At 30.0% G+C, this 15,565-nt stretch overlaps 1 protein-coding gene across 6 annotated transcripts in view; it reads right to left on the reverse strand.

The window, feature by feature from the left end:
- The window catches only part of LOC127278534 (uncharacterized), a 30,163-nt gene extending 20,866 nt beyond the window's left edge, over positions 1–9,297 (reverse strand). For 3 of the 6 annotated variants that reach the window (XM_051300288.1, XM_051300289.1, XM_051300285.1), the window contains exons 1-3: positions 6,238–6,402; positions 4,889–5,169; positions 4,653–4,802 (exon numbers count right to left, since the gene is read on the reverse strand). The gene's annotated coding sequence lies outside the window, so the exon portion shown is untranslated. Of the gene's footprint in view, positions 1–4,652; positions 4,803–4,888; positions 5,170–5,844; positions 5,989–6,237; positions 6,403–9,203 lie in introns of those variants that run through there. The other 3 variants (XM_051300290.1, XM_051300286.1, XM_051300287.1) reach the window with 3 other exon arrangements.
- Positions 9,298–15,565: the final 6,268 nt, after the last annotated feature.

The following is a 15,565-nucleotide window of genomic DNA, read 5'->3' on the forward strand; positions in this document are numbered from 1 at the left end:
CGGTTTTTTATGAGTAAGTTACTTTAATTTATGTTAATTTAAGGTGGTTTAAAGAGAAATAATACATAGTTGCTCATATTTTCTCAAAATAAAGTAATTTTGCCCTGCATTTTACCCATTTTTCATCCGTTTTTGTCATTTTTTGTCTTTTTTTAAAAAAGTGGTATAACTTTTTTGTTTTAATCGCTATTAAAAATTGTCAAAAGAAAAAAGTGTTTATTTTTAGTCGTAATATTCGAAAAAAAATTGAAAAAATTTTTTTTTTGTAAAATGCGAATTTTAGAACTTTTTAAAAACTAAAAATTTGAATTATTTTGTTGTTTTTCAACAAAATCATTTGGCCAACGAACTCAGGCGAGATTTTGGTACACTTAAGGTGTATACCAAATTTGAAGTCGATTCATTAAAATTTGTTCGAGTTATCGTCGGACCAAATTTTGTCTACAGACATACATACAGACAGACATTTTTTTAAGACCCATTTTTTCGGCATCAGAAAGTCTCAAAACGTCGAGATTTACTAAAATTAGAGAATGCTCAAAATCGCCCAAATGTAATACCTTCTCATTATGATGAGAATGTAAAAACAAACAGCTGATCTTCTAAAAAATAAATCAATAATCCCTTGAAAATCATCTTATAATTCACCAGTATGGATAGTCCCCAAAAAGGAATCTCCTGACGGCACAAAAAAATGGCGTATGGTTATAGATTATAGAAAATTGAATGAAAAAACAATTAATGATGTTTATCCACTTCCCCATATCTCTGAAATTCTTGACCAAATTGGCCAAGCAAAATACTTTTCCATATTAGATTTAGCCCAAGGGTTTCACCAGGTAGAGGTTGAGCCAAAAGATCGACATAAAACCGCGTTTTCTACACCCTACAGACATTATGAATTTAATACAATGCCTTTTGGACGCCTCAGAGAGGGATGAGAATTTCCCTTTTCAGAAGCCGGAGTTTGAAAAGATTTTGTTAAGGGAGGATCCCTGTTGAAAATTCCTATGTGAGAACACATATGGGATCCCATCCAGGATCTCTTGTGAGTTCTTATGTGGATTCCCATACAGGTTCACACATAAGATCCTGTATGAAAAGGTTCCTGGGATGAACTTGCGTGAGATCAAGCGCACGATCTTATGTCTCTGTAAAAGCAATAACACAGGATCCCATGAGGTTTCCTGTGTAGGTTCCTATATGAACAACACGATAAATAGGAACACACATGGGATCTTATCCGAGATCTTGTATGAGTTCTTACATAGGTTCTCACATATAAGAAGATTAATAGCAGCTTAATAAGATTTTATAGAATGCTTTTATATATATGCTATTAATCTTCTTATATGTGAGAACCTATGTAAGAACTCATACAAGATCTCGGATAAGATCCCATGTGTGTTCCTATTTATCGTGTTGTTCATATAGGAACCTACACAGGAAACCTCATGGGATCCTGTGTTATTGCTTTTACAGAGACATAAGATCGTGCGCTTGATCTCACGCAAGTTCATACCAGGAACCTTTTCATACAGGATCTTATGTGTGAACCTGTACGGGAACCCACATAAGAACTCACAAGAGATCCTGGATGGGATCCCATATGTGTTCTCACATAGGAATTTTCAACAGGGATGCCAAGGAAAATGAAAATGGCATGTCCTCCGGAACACCAGCAATGACAAATATACATGGCCATAGACAGGACGTGACAAATAAGACAGAGGAATCGACAGAAGAAAGAATGAAAGAATGGAGTGAATGTGGTTCAAATGCTTCTAATGATAGTTTAGAAAATAGGGATGAAATTGAAGGAATATTTAAATTTTCAAAAGGAATTAAAGAGAAAGATGTACAAATATTGGCAATTCCCGATGAATTATTTCAAATATCAAAAGAAAAATTATGGATGAGAAACGATAACTTAATAAACTTTATGTCTTGTGATTATGTTATTTCCACACCACAAAATATTGAATTGCAAGAAGCAGGATTATTGGACTTACAAAAAATATTGGTAATAGTTAGTGATATTCTCAGTTCAGGTAAAAAGGATAGTAGAGTTTTTAATTTGTTTATAAAAGAAACATTTGACAGTAAATTTTATTTGCAAGATCTAGAGGCGGCGGTCGAAACATTGAAGGGAGCATTAAAAAGTGAAGGAGAACGAAAAACATTTAGCTTGTCAAGAGAAGGTAATGGATTTGATAAAATTCCATGGAGTTTAATAGAAAGAATTTTTAGAACAGCTTTTGAGGGAGAAAATTTCAAAATTACAATCTGTACTGCAGAAGTTGAAATACCGCGAGAAGAAATTAGACGAACAATAATTGAAGAATGCCATGATAGCGTAATTGGAGGTCATAAAGGAGAAATGAAGACGTTAGAAAGAATAAAAGAAAGATATTTTTGGGTAAATATGAGAAGGGACGTTCAAAATTATATTAGGACGTGTGAATCCTGTCAAAGAAAAAAATTAGTTAGAGTAAAAACAAGACAACCTATGAAAATTACTGATACACCAAAAAGAGTTTTCGAGAAAATTCAAATGGACATTGTAGGACCTTTGCCAGAAACTACAGCGGGAAATAAATATATTCTTACATGGCAAGATTGCCTTAGTAAATATTCAGGGGCAATTCCATTATCAACAATTAACGCTAATACAATAGCAGTAGCATTTGTTGATGGTTTTATTTGTCTGTTTGGCTGCCCCGAAGCAATTCACACAGATCAAGGATCACAATTTATGAGTGATATTATGAGATCCATAGCTAAACTTTTTAAAATTAAGCAATTTAAATCATCCGCCTACCACCCACAATCTTTAGGAGCCTTAGAAAGAAGTCACCATACTTTTATTGAATATTTACGACACTATTGCGAAAAATCCGATTGGGATTGCTGGTTACAATCAGCAATATTCTCTTTTAACACATCTGTTCATGAATCAACAAAAGTAACCCCACATGAAATGATATTTAGAAAAAGAGCACGAATCCCATCAGAATTTGCTGAAAAACAAATACCATTGACCTACGATTTTTATGTGAACGAATTATTAAATAAAATATCCGAAACAGAATCAATGTTAGTAACTAAATTATTAGCTGCCAAACAAAGATGTAAAAAATATTATGATGCTAAATTAAATGAAAAAGATTTTAAGAAAGGGGAATATGTTTATTTAACGAATGAAAATAGAACTAGTAAATTCGATGATCACTATACCGGCCCATTTAAAATAATTAAAGTTTTAGATAAATATAATTTGGAAATACAAACTAAACTGGGTGAAAGCAAAATTGTACATTTAAATCGCGTAAAATCCGCATTTCTAAGATTATAGAAAAGAAAAGACACAAAAAGGGGAGAGAAAGAATGAGGAGGTGGAAATAAAAAAAAAAAAAAAAAAAGGGGGGAAGGAAGGAAACTTTTTATTATTCGTTTATTATAAAGGGATGTTAATAAAAAACATAATACATATATTATTGTTATAATAATATGATTAATATGAATAAAGGAAATAAATTTAAATACTTTCTTTGAAAAAGGAAAATTTTTGAATTTAAATCAGGGGCGCGAAAATTTTAAAAAGGGGAAGTGACTGCGCGATCGACCGATTTGAATCCGATTTTGATGCGTAGATCTTCAATAATGGGGTGATTTTAAAAATAGAACCGATCAATAATCGGCCATTTTTCCAAAAAGAAAAAAAAACAGGCAGTGAAGAGTGAAAAAAAAATTTGATAACTAAATTAAATTGTATCAATTATTGTGTAAAAATGGAGAACAGAATCAGGAATATCAGTTTAATACAGGTAAATAAAAAAAAATGAAAAGATAGATATGTATATTTATATGAATATAAAAAAAAATAATATGTATGTATATATGTATTTTTTTTGGGGGGGGGAAGGGTTTCAATGTACATAATATATATGTATATATATATGTATGTTAGATTCCCGACAATTTGGAGAACGCAATGGAGCTGGAAAGGGCGAAAAATTTTAAATTAAATGTCAAGGGGTCCAGTCCATTTTGGAAGCGTTTCCAATCTTATTGCCATATGGAAATACCATTTTTTTCGAGATTTCCAGGAGACAAGTGGATGTGTAGCAAATGTGCTTTTATAATTAATAACCACCTAAATTATTTAAATAAAAGGGAACAAAGTGGATCAGAGGGGGGGGGCAGAATTGGGACCATTTGTTGTTCCACCCAATCCATACAAGTTATGGTATTGGCACAAAATGACCCCAAATGAAATTATTTTCAATAACCCCAGACACATTACGTGTTTCAATTGCGCAAATCCCATAGAAACGCAACAAGGGGATGCAAAAAATTGCATTAGATGCAGGGTAATTTTTGTCAAAAATTGGACATCGTTTCAATATCCGATGACCCATGTATCTTATATACCATTCGAATAAAAAAAAAATTAATAATAGTAATATATGTATTGGAAAAATGTGAAATTATATTTTCTTTAAAAAAAAAAGTAATATATACATATATTTTGCATAAATGAATGAGTTTTAATTTCCCTTTGGTATTTTTAATTTAAAAAAAACACACAAAAAAAAGGGGGGAAAATAATAATATATTTTTGATTAATATATGTATTTTTTTTTACTTACCATTAGTTCAAAGAAAAAGGGGAAGAAAAACTCGATGAATTGGAATTGAAAGATGAAATACGGAAAATTCCTTTTTCAGCCTCACTATTTTCCGATTAATTAGATTTTTCGTTTTTTTTTACATCCTTGAAACCAATTTAAAATTGAAATCTGAAAAGAAAACAATAAATAATTAAATTAATAACTTTTCAATTAAATAACATTTTTTTTAAAAAAAAAAAAAATATTTTTCTTACCTTTTATAGGGTTCCTATTAATTAATTTTTCCAATCCGGTAATTTCTTCAATAAATCCACAAGAAACGAATGACCTTCATTTCCGTAATCAAGCTAAAAAAAGGATGCGGAAAAATCATTTGTTCAATGATTCATTATCAATAAAAAAAAAAAAAACAACAAATTTTTTTAAAAAAAAAAAAAAAAAAAACAATTTTAATAATAAATATTAAGGAATACTTTCCTATAATTCCGCAAATCTCCAATATTTAAATCCCTGAATTGAATGGGAACGTTGAAATCTGAAATTAAAAAGAAAATTTTAATTAAATTTAACCGATATTTAAATTTTGCCACGAATTTCAGGTTAGGAAACATTAAAAAAAAGGGAATTTCTAGCAGAAGACAAAATAAATATTTTTAAAAAGGAATTTTTTTTTGAATATTATAAAACAATATAAAAAAAGGGAGGAGGGAATAAATAAATAAAAAATAAAACTTTTAATAATAAAGGGAGAGAAAATTAATAAATATTATTATAGTACCCTACCGAAAGAGTGGTACTGGAATGGTACTGAATTGGACTTGGCTTGAGTTCCACTTCAGTACCACTACCTGATAACCCATAAGAAGACATTTTTAAAGTACTTTAACAATAGTTTTAAAGGTATATAAGATCAACAAACCGTCTCTCGCGAAATACGTGTAAAACAGCAAAAAAAAACATAATAGTTTGTAGAAAATTTCTGTTAAGTTTGGAAATTATATTGCAATCCCTCCTTGAACAATAGACCCCTAGGTCCTTTGTTGAAGGATTAAAATTTTAACCCGAGTTTTATTGCTTAAAAAATTTGTAATTTTAATAACTCAACTTTAAAAAATATATATTCAGATTCGTTAATATTTCCAGATTATGAATATCTAAAATTTATCATAAAATAATTACATTTAAAAAAGTTATAATTTATCTCGTATACCTTAAGTTTGATAAAAAAATGGACATCATTTTTGAATTTAGCTGACAAAGGAAATATCATATGCATAATAATGTATGAAAATAATATAAATCCATGAAAAACAAATATAATATTGAAATAAATATAAAGTTTTAGTTTAAACATATTGAAAAAGCTAGTCGCTTTTCACTTTTATGAGGGTATTAACGGTAACTCGACCCTTTTCGCAGGTAAATTTCCCAGTTCCATTTCAGTACCAAAATGCACCAAATTAGTACTGAGTTGGTACTGAGCCCTCAGTTCCAATTTCCCAGTACCAATCCAGTACCACTCTTTCGGTAGGGTAAATTTTAAATTAAAAAACCTAACCACAAAATAATATAATGAGAAAAATAAATAATAATAAACACTTACCCAAAGAAATAATCACCAGAATCCATATATTTAATTAAAAACAATAACGTGACACTAAATCTGACAACTGTTATGTCAGAAAAACACAATAAATAAAAAAAATAAAAATACAAAGGTAAACACTGTCCATTAACACATGTGTATACTTTTGACAGATCAAACATTGAACATATGAACTAGAAGGGCAACTTCATAAACGAAAATTTGTGTATAGATGGAGTTGAAATAACATCCATAATTATTGGCGCTATTTTTAAATTTAAAGAAAATAGGAATTAAGAATCAATTGTCAAGAAATAATAATAAAATTACTAAATGAAAAATTCGATCATATGATCAAATTTTTTTGTAAGGGTAGAAGTGTAACAGTGACGGATCATTGACGTTCAGGCCCGAGGTTTGAGACTAAGTCGCCCCGATCACTGTTAGTCAGTGCTGTAATAAATAATGAGTTTGCGCTTTAAATAATAAATTTAAATTTGATTTATTGCAAGAAGTTGATAGAGAATTGATCGACTATTTGAATAATGAAAAGAATGGAAGAATAAATGCAAATTGATTAAAAAATAAAATTAGAGAAACAATTATTTGATTGTTTTGATATGAAGATTTTATTTTTGAATCAAAACAAATATACAATTAATTAAAGTTAGTAATTACGTAATATAGAAAAGTACTCCAAAAAGGGTTTTTCTGCAGTTTCCCCTTTTGCTAGAAAATTGTTCTAGGTGAATACGAGTACTAATAATTATTGCTGCAGAGAATTGAGTCTTGATTAAAAGTTAATTAATTAAGAATAAAAGCGGTAAATTTGAACTTAAATTTAAGTTCTTTGAAAATTAAGAAAAATTAATATAAATAATTAAAATATACATAAATATATATATGTATTCGAATAAACGCAACAATTTTAATTTGTAAACCTGGAAAATTTTGAGAAAAGAAAATAAAATACTAAATTAAAGAAATCAATACATAAAAGGGAAAAGAGAGTAAACAAGTTAAAATTGATGCGTAAGTTAAATCGTTAAATGACGGTTATCTAAGTAAAAAATTGAAGTAAAATTTTAGATCATAATTTAGCAAAACACGCAATTTTAAATGCGTATTTTGTGCAGGTGTTCCACATAAAAAATTATGACAGTTACGAACGGTTGCAACGGTCTTAAAAAAAGGGACCAATCAATTAGCGAGGGCGGGATTGAACAACTTGAAAATAGGAATATGATTGGGAAAATTTCTTATGGAAAGGGAAAAGGAACTAAAATTAAGAGTGGAAAATTGACTATAAAAACATAATTTTATAAGGAAGGACCGCAGATTTTTGGCGAGCAAATTAACGTTCAAATTAAAACTTAATCTAATTAATATTTGTCAAAAGGGATTATAAATTAAGAATATTTAAACTAAGTTTAAATAAAGCGTATTTAAACAAGACTCAATTCGATTCAATTGAATAAATTTTTGATTTTCTAATTAAAAATCAGTGTCTTATTTATTTAATAAAATAAACCTACCTAACTCAAGCAAGTGGATCCTTTTTAGGATCTAAATGATGAAAGAAACCTACGGTTGATAATTTGAAAGGAACAAAATTCAAATTTTATAAGCTAAAATTTTTGGACAAACATTGTACATTTTGAACTTCGCTTTACTTTCCGTTTGGAAGTTTCGCGGTGTGTTACAAATCTGAACACATAAATACGCGCCTTGAGGTGGCGCATAGGCGCTTCCGTACTTCTTCCCCTTCTTTTTAAATGACTTTAGGCTGCTTCCATATGCCCTCCGTGAACTTGCATGTTACAAACGAAACATGTATAAGAAATAAGACTTTATGTATCTAAAAAATGTAAGTGATGAGAAGAATAACAAATTTAGTAAAATTTCAAAAAATTATTAATTTTTTGTGGACGAAATTTTTGATAAATGAAGTTTATTTCTTAAACATATGCCTTTCTTTGTAATAAAAGTAGGTTTATTACATGCATGAAAACTTGTATTTTGTTTCGGTGTCTGTCAATCTACTTTTCATTCTGCTCTAAAAAGAAAAGTATTCAAACGATTATCATGAAAATTGCAATAAACATGTATTTTTTGCATGGTTTGTTAAAAAATAATGTTAAAAACACCATAAACTTGATTATCGAGTAGTTTATAATGGGAATATTCATTTTTATAGACACAAAAATTGCTTGTCCGACTCTTTTCAGACACAGACGTTCTGATAAAATGTACTGAAACTTTCTTCCGGTAGTGTATTTTTACCCAAAGATTACAAAAATTTATAGCAAACCAGATTAAAATTAATTTATACATATATTTTTTTATAAATTAAAAATTTAAAAAGAAAATCGAAACTTTTTAATTTTGCAATTTTTAACCGAAAGGGATAAATTTAGTATTCTGGTGCTCTTTTACGAATTATTTTTAATAATATTTTAGCAAACCCAATTGACCCTTCGTCAGTCGCAAAAAAATTTGTAACGCGGTTGGTCGCAGGTGAAATTACTAAAAAGATTTTAAAAAAGCAGAATTTTTCTTAACTTTTACAATTTCTGAGCAAAAGAGATACAGTTTAGTATTCCAGTAGATTTTTGCAAGTTAATTCTCATAAAATTATATCGTCCCTAATTAAAAATTGTTTACATAATTTCCTTTCAAAAAATTGAATTAAAAAAGTTTTTTCTAACATTTTACATAATTTGACAAAAAATTAATTTTGGTATTCTATTCGATTTCTCTGAGTTACTTTTGATAACATTATAGCGACTTTGACTGAAAATTATTTAATATTTGTATTAAAAATCAGAATTTCTAAAAAAGGTGTTTGCCTTTGATACTTAACTTCAAGTGTCAATGAAAATTACACTCGTACTTGTCCGATTTTTTATATTCAATTTATTGGTCCTTATGTAAAAATCACAAAGGTATGTCGAGATTAATTGATGGGCCTATAATGTTCTTACCTTTCCTTTATCCGTAATATACACTAAGCATTGTGATGCTCGGCTGTAACTAGAAAGTATTCCATTGTGAAATGTATCAATTGAACTTTAAACGTTGCACCCTATACATTATATAGACTATTTATTGCATTAATAAAACACTATAAGTCAAATATAACTGCAAAGAAACCAAATAAAAAAATACTATATTCGGCCCTACCGAAAGAGTGGTACTGGAATGGTACTGAATTGGACTTGGCTTGAGTTCCACTTCAGTACCACTACCTGATAACCCATAAGAAGACATTTTTAAAGTACTTTAACAATAGTTTTAAAGGTATATAAGATCAACAAACCGTCTCTCACGATATACGTGTAAAACAGCAAAAAAAAACATAATAGTTTGTAGAAAATTTCTGTTAAGTTTGAAAATTATATTGCAATCCCTCCTTGAACAATAGACCCCTAGGTCCTTTGTTGAAGGATTAAAATTTTAACCCGAGTTTTATTGCTTAAAAAATTTGTAATTTTAATAACTCAACTTTAAAAAATATATATTCAGATTCGTTAATATTTCCAGATTATGAATATCTAAAATTTATCATAAAATAATTACATTTAAAAAAGTTATAATTTATCTCGTATACCTTAAGTTTGATAAAAAAATGGACATCATTTTTGAATTTAGCTGACAAAGGAAATATCATATGCATAATAATGTATGAAAATAATATAAATCCATGAAAAACAAATATAATATTGAAATAAATATAAAGTTTTAGTTTAAACATATTGAAAAAGCTAGTCGCTTTTTACTTTTATGAGGGTATTAACGGTAACCCCTGTTGAAAATTCCTATGTGAGAACACATATGGGATCCCATCCAGGATCTCTTGTGAGTTCTTATGTGGATTCCCATACAGGTTCACACATAAGATCCTGTATGAAAAGGTTCCTGGGATGAACTTGCGTGAGATCAAGCGCACGATCTTATGTCTCTGTAAAAGCAATAACACAGGATCCCATGAGGTTTCCTGTGTAGGTTCCTATATGAACAACACGATAAATAGGAACACACATGGGATCTTATCCGAGATCTTGTATGAGTTCTTACATAGGTTCTCACATATAAGAAGATTAATAGCAGCTTAATAAGATTTTATAGAATGCTTTTATATATATGCTATTAATCTTCTTATATGTGAGAACCTATGTAAGAACTCATACAAGATCTCGGATAAGATCCCATGTGTGTTCCTATTTATCGTGTTGTTCATATAGGAACCTACACAGGAAACCTCATGGGATCCTGTGTTATTGCTTTTACAGAGACATAAGATCGTGCGCTTGATCTCACGCAAGTTCATACCAGGAACCTTTTCATACAGGATCTTATGTGTGAACCTGTACGGGAACCCACATAAGAACTCACAAGAGATCCTGGATGGGATCCCATATGTGTTCTCACATAGGAATTTTCAACAGGGACTCGACCCTTTTCGCAGGTAAATTTCCCAGTTCCATTTCAGTACCAAAATGCACCAAATTAGTACTGAGTTGGTACTGAGATCTCAGTTCCAATTTCCCAGTACCAATCCAGTACCACCCTTCCGGTAGGGTCATATGCATAATAATGTATGAAAATAATATAAATCCATGAAAAACAAATATAATATTGAAATAAATATAAAGTTTTAGTTTAAACATATTGAAAAAGCTAGTCGCTTTTCACTTTTCTGAGGGTATTAACGGTAACTCGACCCTTTTCGCAGGTAAATTTCCCAGTTCCATTTCAGTACCAAAATGCACCAAATTAGTACTGAGTTGGTACTGAGATCTCAGTTCCAATTTCCCAGTACCAATCCAGTACCACCCTTCCGGTAGGGGGAAGATTTATTTGTTCCAAAATATAAAAGAATGATTTTCATGGTCAAATGATAAAAATTTTATTTGTCCCAAAAAATTATATTTTTTTAACAATTGTTTTAAAATTATTAGACATTGTAGTAGCAATAGTATTGATAATACGATAAAAAATTTTTTTGATTAAAGAGTTTTTTTTCTATTTATTTTACAAATTATATAATTATTAAATTATTTTTATATTAATTATTATTTTTTTTTATTAAAATTTTTATTAAAATTAAAAATATTAATAGTAATTAATATTATTATTTTTTAATCATACAGTATAAGTCAAACTACGAATAAAAGAATTCAAAAGCAATTTTAACACTGAATTAAAGATTTAATTCACTACTATTATTCACTACTATTATTTTTAATAATTTTTACAAATAACATTTGTATAACTGTTAATTGCAACGATTATTATTAGCAGCTTTATCGTTGAACATAAATAGGTTTTTAAATTCCGCGCCAAGATTGACTACATTGCGCAGTAACGTGTGCGCACTCGAAATATGTGCGATGCAAGAGGGTTACTTATTTTGTTTATAATTAAAATACTTTTATCGTCCAAACACTTAAACAATGCTTCCAAACATATCCAAACAATGACCAAACGAATTGTATGCTTATTTTTTAAAAATAATAAGGCTGCAGTCCCATGGCTGCGTTTTGCGTTGCGTTTTGTCACTAGACCCTGAGTGTAAACATAGCAAACATATATCTGCATCTCTTTTACACTCATGGTCTAGTGACAAAACGCAACGCAAAACGCTGCCATGGGACTGCAGCCTAACTTTTGTTGTGCAAGCGTAAAGTTAGCACTTAAAATTTGAAATTTAAATATTTTTTGGAATTTTTGCATCCAAACGTTAAAAGTTGGTTTCCAAACATGACCAAACGATTCCAATAAAAAAAATATGGTAATTTTATGGTTGTTGCGCTAACTTCACGCACATAATGTTACAATTTTGGACAAATTTTCGAATCTGCGAACGACCCAACACCCGAACCACCTCGCGGTTTTTCACGACAAAAACATGGAAACAGCGAAATCACACACGGTTCTTTAGTTTTCGAGGCTAAAATGAATCGAGCATAAACTTGGTTTATTTTAAGGCAAATGTTTCTCGACGGCTTTTAATAATTTTAATTATTTAATATTTATAATTAAAGAAATCAGTGTCTTAAAATCATAAACCAAACTTTTTGTTCGCGATTGGTATCAATGCTTTGATGACGTCACTACAAGTTCAAGTCCGAGCTTGTACTTGCACTTACCTCTCGGACCTATTGTAGAAGCTCCATTAAGGCCTTTCTCCAATAGGATCCTAAACTCTTGCGTTGCGTATGCATTGCGTCGGTTGCTATTGGCAACCAATGCTAAAATCAACGCGTCAGTCACGCAACGCAAAAGTTTAGGTTCCTATTGGAGAAAGGCCTTTAAGTTGCTTCTCCAATGGGCACGGAACGGAGACGTGAACGTGAACGTGCTGACGTCACCCATTTGAATAAAGCAGCGTCTACAATTGGGAACGGTGGTCTAGTAACAATCTAGTAACTTTGACCCATTCTCTCCCTCCATTTTGTTTTTTCTACTCTTTCTAACCTATTAATTGAAGAGAGACAAAGAAAGAAAATGGAGGGAGAGAATGGGTCCCCACCAGATGGCGTATTGCAGTTTAGCCGATCCCAATAAGCGCGTCGGACGTGGACGCGAACGTGTACCTAATGAAATAGAGGGGAGGCTGCTTAACATTGTGACGTTAGGTTGGTTCCACAATGGGCTCGACACAAGGTAAATGCAGCGTTGACGCGATGCATCCCAATGCTAAAGGTGCTTTATATACCTCAAATTTCGATCAGATGAACATTATTTCTAGACCGTGAAAATGCGTGAAAAGTCATTTTCACGGCGGGTATTTTTGAATTGTTTTATACAAAAAATGTTTTTTTAAGAAATATAATATTAAATAATTGTTTTAATATGTAAGAACACTTTAAAATAGTGATAGAAAGATGATTTGATTAAAAAATTTAGCAAATTTTGCTTTAAAACGTTTTCTGCTACAAGAAAGTGTAAAATGACGATGTTTGTGAAATGGTTTGTACAATGCTTCTTCCTTGTGAGTGTCTCTCAGAGTTTTGTTTATGTTATGTCGTTTCTTTTTAACTTGTAATAAATAATGAGTGCTGAAAATAAATCGGTAAGTTGAAATGTTTATCAAATAAATTTAAATTCAACTAATTGTTTCGAATAACTGAAAGAAACATGTACACATGTACACTGTACAAACCATTTCACAAACATCGTCATTTTACACTTTCTTGTAGCAGAAACGTTTTAAAGCAAAATTTGCTAAATTTTTCAATCAAATCATCTTTTTATCACTATTTTAAAGTGTTCTTACATATTAAAACAATTATTTAATATTATATTTCTTAAAAAAAACATTTTTTGTTTAAAACAATTCAAAAATACCCGCCGTGAAAATGACTTTTCACGCATTTTCACGGTCCAGAAATAATGTTCATCTGATTGAAATTTGAAGGAGCTTCTACAATAGCTCCGTTTGGCAACTCCAAGTCCATGTCCAAGTCGGTTGGAGTTGGTTGCGCACGCATGGTGTTGCCAACCGTCGCCGAGTTGAAAATGAAAAAAAAAATTGTGCGTGATCTCGTGCTCACGAAATAGTTGAGGTTATGTACCTTTGAAGCTGTAAACACGCTGTGAAGTTTAATAAATTATTTGTTGTTGTTGCTTTTGATGTTGCCACCGTCTCATCGTTTTTTAAAGAGAAGAAAAATATAAATTAAATTAAATTTTTCTTTTATAAACAACAAAATTTTTTTCCCTGAATAATACACACATGCGATGAATTTAATATTTGTAATATATAAATATAGTAATAAAAAAATATACAATTAATAAGATGAACTGTCAATACAAATTTTTTTTTTATATTTTTTATTGACATTATAATAAAAGTTTTTCATCATTTTGATTTCACAATATATTAAAAAGGTATTTTCATGAACCTTACAATATTTTTACATTTCATCACGTGAGAAGGGCGTAATCATAAAATGGTATTAAATTTAAAAATATTTGAAAAATAATGGAAAACGTGCGTTGACATATTTATTATATTTTTAATTAAATACGATTTTTAAAAATAACTTAAGATTACATTATTCTCATTAAAAGATTATTTTACTATATTATTTTAATGTTATTTTCAGAATTAAATTAAGATTAGAGTATTATTTAGATTATAGTGTTTAAAATGTTTGTAGAGTCTTAAATGTTTTTTTTTTCTTCTAATAAGAAATTTGTTTGTCAGGGAAAAAGTTATTATTTACATGGAAAAATGGAGAATTCAGGAAATTGGATTACAAAAATATTATGGCAACGCATGAAGAAATTAACTTTTTAAAGAATTATCACATATAGTAATTATATTCAATGAATTTTAGACGAAAAAATTCATTCATAAAATATTAAACTTTGAAAATTATCTGCATTCTCTAATATTAAAATAAGCAAAAAATATTGTAAGGTTATGTTCATGACAATACCTTTTTAATATATTGTGAAATCAAAATGATGAAAAACTTTTATTATAATGTCAATAAAAAACATAAAAAAATTTTTGTATTGACAGTTCATCTCATTTATTGTATATCTCTTTATTACTATATTTATATATTACAAATATTAAATTCATTGCATGTGTGTATTATTCAGGAAAAAAAATGTTGTTGTTTATAAAAGAAAAATTTAATTTAATTTATATTTTTCATCTCTTTAAAAAACGATGGCGGCAACATCAACAGCAACAACAACAAATAATTTATTAAACTTTACAGCATGTTTACAGCTTTAAAGGTTCATAACCTCAACTATTTCGTGAGCACGAGATCACGCACAATTTTTTTTTCATTTTCAACTCGGCGACAGTTGGCAACACCATGCGTGCGCAACCAACTCCAACCGACTTGGACTTGGAGTTGGAGTTGCCAAACGGAGCTATTGTAGAAGCTCCTTGAGGTATAAAAGCACCTTAAGGTTATTCAAGTTGGGTGTGGGAAAGCCAAGATGGATGATTGCTGGTGCACAAACATCCGGCCTATCAGCCTATCAGCATTCATTCCCACGAGAAATACGTGGAAATGTGTGCTGATAGACCGGATGTTTGTGCACCAGCTTGGCTTTCCCCCACCCAACTTGAATAACCTTATCGAAATTTGAGGTATAAAAGCACCTTAATTTTCTTCCCCATAAGAATAACATTGTGTCGTCTGTTTGTTGTCCCTCCAGGCCTCTGACGTCACAAGTGACAGAGCCTAATACTGACAGTAAAAAATTACCCAATCAGAATAAACATGCTGATGGATCAGCTAATCACAACATACTGACAGTATACTCACAGCAACTCCCGAAAACACCTAATGTACACTAACGCGCGATCATG

Source organism: Leptopilina boulardi, unplaced genomic scaffold (assembly GCF_019393585.1).
Source record: "Leptopilina boulardi isolate dan_hultmark-lab unplaced genomic scaffold, ZJU_Lbou_2.1 LbouV2_204, whole genome shotgun sequence".
NCBI lineage: Eukaryota > Metazoa > Arthropoda > Insecta > Hymenoptera > Figitidae > Leptopilina > Leptopilina boulardi.